The sequence below is a fragment of the Etheostoma spectabile genome, chromosome 1 (genome assembly GCF_008692095.1).
Source record: "Etheostoma spectabile isolate EspeVRDwgs_2016 chromosome 1, UIUC_Espe_1.0, whole genome shotgun sequence".
Lineage (NCBI taxonomy): Eukaryota > Metazoa > Chordata > Actinopteri > Perciformes > Percidae > Etheostoma > Etheostoma spectabile.
This window is the reverse complement of record NC_045733.1, coordinates 28,198,788-28,205,419: the sequence shown is the minus strand read 5'-3', so window position 1 is coordinate 28,205,419 and position 6,632 is coordinate 28,198,788. Positions and strand designations below refer to the sequence as shown.

The window sequence follows — 6,632 nt, the reverse complement described above, 5'->3', positions numbered from 1 at the left end:
TTTTTTTTTACCTGCATGTAAACACACTGACACACAACCCAGTGGTCTGTATATAGTTTAATAGATTGTTTATAGACAAAGTTTCAGTGAAAATTATTTGCATTAATGATTTTAAGTAATCAAATAACCCGAGTTTCAGCCCTACTCTCATTTGCCTAGGCAGAACAGAAGGCACACCTAGTCTACAACTTAGGTCAGGGATTCATTTGACACAAAGAAAGGGCCAACAGTCCACAGTGGTCCAAATCTGGTTCCAGGGGTTAACTGTGCATCTGTCAGGGCTAAGCACTGCCATCATTTGCCACTCTTGAGCCCTGCTTCTGCTGCTCAAGCGCTGAAGCCTGTCTGTTGATCCAGCGCTGTTGCATAATTTAGCTGTTGCCCCAGCAACACATCAGCCAGGAAGTAAGGAGCTGCACGGCTGCAGCACAGAGATCAATAAGGATTGTGTGTGTGAGCTTTTAGAGGCAGGAATGTTTGGCCTCGTTTATGGTTCATTTATGATAAATGAGGAGGGCATTGTATTTAGCAGATGGGACTCAGGTTTTCATTTTGACAGTGGAATGAGGAACAAATTTACTCTGGTGAACCAGTGAATCAGCTGCAGTGTTGAAAGCCACTGAATGTGTGAGGAATGTACAAAAGTATCACCATGTCTGTCAGTAGTGTCACAGTGGGAGCTAGGAGACCTCAGTGCCTGGTGTGCATGCTGCATATGCCAACCTGACCTGGTTTCTGCTTTATGAACGTTATGTCAGTGTGTCACATGCCATAACTGTTAGTGGGTTTTAAATGGTGTACTTAGTTCCTACTACTACTAGTTCTACTACTTCTGTTTACTGGAGTTCCTGTTTGGCTGATGTAATAAGGCTGGAATTACCATCTGACCCCTATTTCTGCAAAGCGCCTGCAAATGGAGGTTATTCAGATGAGAAACAATGAGGAAGGCTGAGGTCCATTACAACATGTTACAGTGCTAGTTCAAAACAAGAAGTGTGACTGTAATGTGTGAGAGATAATATGTCTCATGTGTCAGATATAGTTTAGCCCAGTGTATTAAAACGTTCTTTGATTTCCAGTTTTCAAACTTTTGTTTAACAGTTCAGTGGTTCGCACATTTGAGGATTTTTGAGCACCAAGACCAAAAATAGAATGACGTGTAGAATGGGGTCCCTTGACCCTATGTTGCATACAATATAATTACCCAAATTCTTTCAAATGTTTTTCATTTCCCTTTGTGAATGCAATTCACTTTAATTCCTCACCAGGTTTTCTGTCACCTGGATGTCTTCATGACTACAAAATTATATTACTAATGGCATTTGTGATGAATGGTCTGGACACTAAATGGTTAACCTGATTTTCAAATAAGCTTTTCCCCCTTAGCTACACTAGCTAACACTGATCTGAATACAGATTAACTTTATTTTGAGCTCAACGTTGTGGTTGACCTGCCATTTCTTTGTCTATTTCTGTTTTCGTTTCCTATATTTGTTTAACCAGAACAACTTCAACATAATTTGTGTGCACACTGTTAAAATAATATTTACATTTTATTTGTTGTATGGCATTGTGGCCTCAAGCACTTCAATTCATTTTGTCAAAATGTGTATTTAAGATATATTCCTGGTACATTCAGGCTTATTAATTTTATTTATATATATATATTTAATATAGAAACATTTTACTTTGAATGTCTTTCTATTGAGTGCTAAACTATCAAAACACTCTTTTACCAAAGTTGGTTTTTGGTAGCATGTGAACAGACAGCAGTGAGGTGTGGTGTTTACACATTTATTTATGTGGTGCGTTTCTCTGGGAATTTTTCAGTTTATGTTTTTAGTTCACAGCTGTGTGAACCGTGCTTTGCCTCATTAACAGCAGGCCTTTGCTGCTTGGGTTGGATGGAGGCGAACTGGGCTTGCATCACTGGATTGCCTTTTTTTGATGGCGTTTTCCTGATCGATGCTACTCGGTGCGTAATGTAGCCCGGCTGGTATGGCTATGGTTGAACTTGTGTTGGTACGGAAACAAATAAAGGCCTTTTAACCTCAAAATTGAATGATGCCTAATTATATTTTGCTCTTCCAGTTTCCAGTAGAGTTGACATATAGCCAATATTGGAACATTTAATTTAATTTGAATTGACTGTTGTATTTAAAAAATAGTCACAGTTGAAATAGGGATGCCACAGTGAGGCCATTTCCACTCCTGTTAAAAACGGCCTCGACACACTAATTCAATCGGTCATCGGACAGTCTGGCAAGGTTGGTGACTTGAGTCTGTTTGGTGTGTTCTGTGTCACGACAGGCCGGCAGCCTTCATTTTAGCAGACCTGACATTCTCGGTCTGAAGGCGGCACTGCGGGCAGTCGGACTCAAATGACCAATGTGATTGGTAACGTACTAACCCGGAGACGAGGAGCGGGATGAGCGTGACTAGAGTCTCTCAAAATCTGACAAATCTTTGTCGATCTGAAATGAAGACCGATTCACCAACTCGCTTAAAATGTTTTCAGAAACACATTTCGGTGAACTATTTTTGTAAAATATGAGATTTTATTCTGAGCAAGCCGCCATGACAGTCTGCCTTTGAATCCTCGGAGAAACCAGAGCCACGTGACACATTCGTCCAAACAGCTGCTGCATTGCTTCGGTGGGTTTCGAGACACTTTTTTTTTTTTTTGGCCAACTCGGGGGGGCGGTCAGTCCGACTGCCTTTTCTGCCAACGGTCAGCCGACGGGTTAGTGTGTCAGGGCCATAAAAGATTTTCATCAGATTTTGAGAGACGCTCATCCCGCTTGTCATTTCCGGGTTAGCACTCCACCAATCAGATTGGTCATTTGAGTCTGACTGCCGGCAGTGCCCGCCTTCCGGCCGAGCATGTCAGGTCAGCCAAAATAAAGCCAAGCCCCTCCAATGGACTAAGGCACGGAACACGCCAAAACAGAATCAAGTCATCGACCTCGTCAGACTGTCCGATGGCCGATTATCGGCTTGGTGTCAGGGCCTTTACACCCATAACACTGACTACCGTGGCAGGCCTAATATGAAGTGAAGTAATATAATTTTGTTCTTCAAATCTTTAAAATGAATTATCACAATATTATCCAAATAGCCCAGCCTGTGAGCTGTGTATGGCAAGGACCAAAATATGATTCAATTATTTAAAAAAACTAAGATGGTGATATTTTTGACAGCCACCAAATATGAATGTTAATGAACTAAAAATTTCCAGTATCACGTGTGCCAATGCTCACTAATTTTTGATGCCATTTGTCATGTGCTTAAGTTTAACACTGCTGGCACCAAGTGACCTGAACTTGCTCAACTGAACAACTTTCAATTTTTTGGTACATTACTGGATAGCATACATCTGTTAAATGATCTTAAAATGTCATTGTTGTTGTGACATTTTTCACATGCAAATGCTATTTTCAGTTTTATCTGAATTAGTGTTGGATGTACTCGGGCTGGCCTAGACCAAGCCACAGTTTGTGCTGACCTGCTCTTAACAGCCACGTGTGGATGATTTCCTCTGCCCAGAAATAGAGGTATTGAATTTAGTAGGGAGATGAAGGGGGGAGGGAGAGGGGGGAGGAGATACTGAAGAAGGAGAAGAGCGGTTAGTGGTCTGGCTCAACACACTACACTGCCCCACCCAGAGGAAACATTCCAGACAGAATTAAAGAGTTAACTCTTCAAACAGTGAACATTCCCACCGGGGGCTCCCAACAAGAGACAGGGGGTTTGATGGGGGTGGATGGGTGCATGTCCGTGTTGTAGTTGGGCCCCTGATTGGTGATCTTTCAATTCATTTCACTCAGTGTCGCAGGGGCTGTAAAAGGAAAAAAAGCCAAAAGGGCCTGAATGGGAGGAGCTGAGTGGGAGGGCCCGCTGGTGCAGGCAGAGACACTTTTTTTATCTGTCTGAGTCCATCTGCTGCTGACAGACAGGAGGAGGCTTCTCTTTGGCCACACCATGACCTGAGCAAACACAGCACTAATTGGCAGTATGTTGTCTGTTAGGATGATCCTGCCATCTAGGGCCGTCCCGAATATCATGGTTGGGGCTTCGGTGAGAAATATGCAACTATATTCAAAGCTTTATCAAAGCTGTCTCGCAAAGTCCGCCAGACGTTTTCTGTTGGGTGAGAGAGGACCTATCACTTGAAAAAACAACGTAGACAAAAACAAACATTTGAATACTGATTTGGATGTCCATCACCAGCTTCAAAGCGTTTGGGTCAGCCCTACCGCCATCCACACACACACACAAAACCACTGGATCTAGATTGTGTTAGGTTATTCATTCATGTATTAATTGTTCTGCAGCCTTGATAGCATCCTACTGTGCTCTCCATCAACACGAGAACGGCTTTACATCATTAGTTACATTTTTTACTCTACACTGTTGATTTGGGTGAAATGTGTGCCACACTAATAACCTAGATGGAAAATACTTGGACCAAACTGAATTTAAATGGAGCTCTGTAGTCCCATGGTCAAACGTTTGGCAACCTGTGTTTCAAAGTATTTCAAGAAGAGCTATGTACTTTGAACGAAACACAGTTTTTCTAGCAGTATGCCCCTTCAAATGCATATCCAACTTATATCAAATACAAATTTTCACTGGTCTTCAATTTATAAATGTACAAGTGGCAATTGTAATTCTGTCGTAGATCAGATTCATCATAGGTTCATGGAGATAGAAAACACAGCTGTCGCAACGTTGAAATGCTCATTTCCTTTGTGGCTGTATTATTTATATGCATTAGTGATTTGCATTGTGGACATGTTTGCTTAAAGTTGGGCCCTTGAAGTCTCCACACCTCCAGTCAGATCCCACATTACCTGCACTAGTCCCTTGAATAACAGAAATGTCTTTACAACACAAAGAAGTATATTGTGCTTTCTCAGCAGAACTAGTTTTAATCTCACTTTGCAAATGTAGCTGTGAAGAGCACAAGCCTTTTAGCTGAAGTAATCCCTCCTGCAACATTATGCAAATGTCTGCCCTCATGCACACGGTCACTGTGGGCCACACTGCTCATCTCCATTTAATTGTATTGAATGGCAAAAAAAGTTCTCACATTTAAATGCAAATGTTGCACGTCCATTAGAGTTGTCACACTTTTTTCCCAAATTGACCCTGGAGGGTTGACTTCCCTGCTTCTGATGGAAACTGAGCTACTGATGCCTGCTGTAATTTGATCAAGCCCCCCTCCCCACACCGCTGGTTCCATTCGTCCTTTACAACCACTCCCACTCAGCATATCTCAACACCTGCTCTTTAATGAAGGCAAACAGAGGGGAATAGCCAAATGAAACAAAGACATCCACCAAGCCATTTGGCAGCTGCAGGAGCCAAGGTCATATAACACTGTTCAGCGATGTCTCCTTGAGTTTTATATAGGCTGACTTTATATAGTGATGTGTACAGTACACATGTATATAGACTACTGTTCACATTGGTTGCAGTGACCTTTGGCACAGTATGCAAGGTTGTCCTTTTACTGTGTACAGTATGGTCTCATACTGCATATACTGTGTTTTAACTTGTTAATCTGTCTTTGCACCACTGCTCGCATGGTTCATGTGTTGCATGTACTTATTATTGTACAATATTTGAAAAAACTGACATTGTGATACTTTTTTCCTTGCGATATATATTGCAATATGAAAAAAGGCAAATAGCTTTATTTGGAAATAATAAATCATTCCTGACTACTGGGGTGAGTTTGTAGGGGAGTGCATCTACATAGAAAATAAAAAGGGGAACTTTTCTTATGTGACCCATACTTTGTTGAACTTTATTGCTTTACAAACCCCAAAGCATAAGCGCTGTGTAACCAACGTTACTCTTCTGAAGACATTTTGGAATGGGAAATTAGATAGTTAAATACAGTGGTTGTCTCACATGACACCATTGTACTCATATAATACTATCAATCCAGGCTAAAGTGAATGATTAATAATAATGCATGCATGCTTGTTTGTTTGTTTGTTTGCTAAATTCATCAACATTTATTGTGATTGGTGGTTTCCTGTGCACGCAGACCTGCATGTCTCACACAAAGCAACAAGAACACTCAAATCCATGTAAATGACGTTATCAGAAACAGACTGCTGTTGTGGATTAGTGTTACGTTTCCGGCTCCAAACCGTAACGTTGTTTGGGACAGACGCCTTGTTTCTTTAGGCAAACTATATTAGCTTTAGCCTGGCTGGTAGCAGCTTTCTGCGGTGAAAAGGGGCTGGGAGACTTTGTGTGTGTTGCATTAATCAGGTAATTTAGTTTGTCTTTGCAGCGAACATAAAACACTGACTACTGTAAATTCACTACCCATGGAAAAGCATGTGCATCGCTGTGTTGGCAGCAGCTGCTGCCTATGGTACATTTCTACACACAAAGAGCCTCACTTCCCATAACAAACCCCCTCGGGCTCATAGACTATCGGACTAACGTTACGTCGCATACACCCGCTGCCCACATGACCACCTGTCTTAAAGGGGAAGGCTTGGACGCTAACAATCATGTAAAAGGAGAACGGTGAAAGTTAACTTTTCTATCAAGCAGCAAAGACGTTTTAGCGTCAACCATAGACAGTTAAAGAAATGGACCAACAGATC

At 41.7% G+C, this 6,632-nt stretch overlaps 1 protein-coding gene and 1 long non-coding RNA gene across 3 annotated transcripts in view; both read left to right on the top strand.

Annotated features, from left to right (window-relative positions):
* LOC116689692 (AT-rich interactive domain-containing protein 3B) overlaps positions 1-6,632 on the top strand; it is a 62,912-nt gene that overhangs the window by 8,425 nt on the left and 47,855 nt on the right. The gene's annotated exons all lie outside the window — the stretch shown is intronic.
* Positions 1-6,632, top strand: part of LOC116689704 (uncharacterized) — a 16,686-nt gene that overhangs the window by 5,539 nt on the left and 4,515 nt on the right. The window contains exon 2 of the long non-coding RNA XR_004332075.1: positions 2,282-2,289. This is a non-coding gene — a long non-coding RNA (uncharacterized LOC116689704). The remainder of the gene's footprint in view (positions 1-2,281; positions 2,290-6,632) is intronic.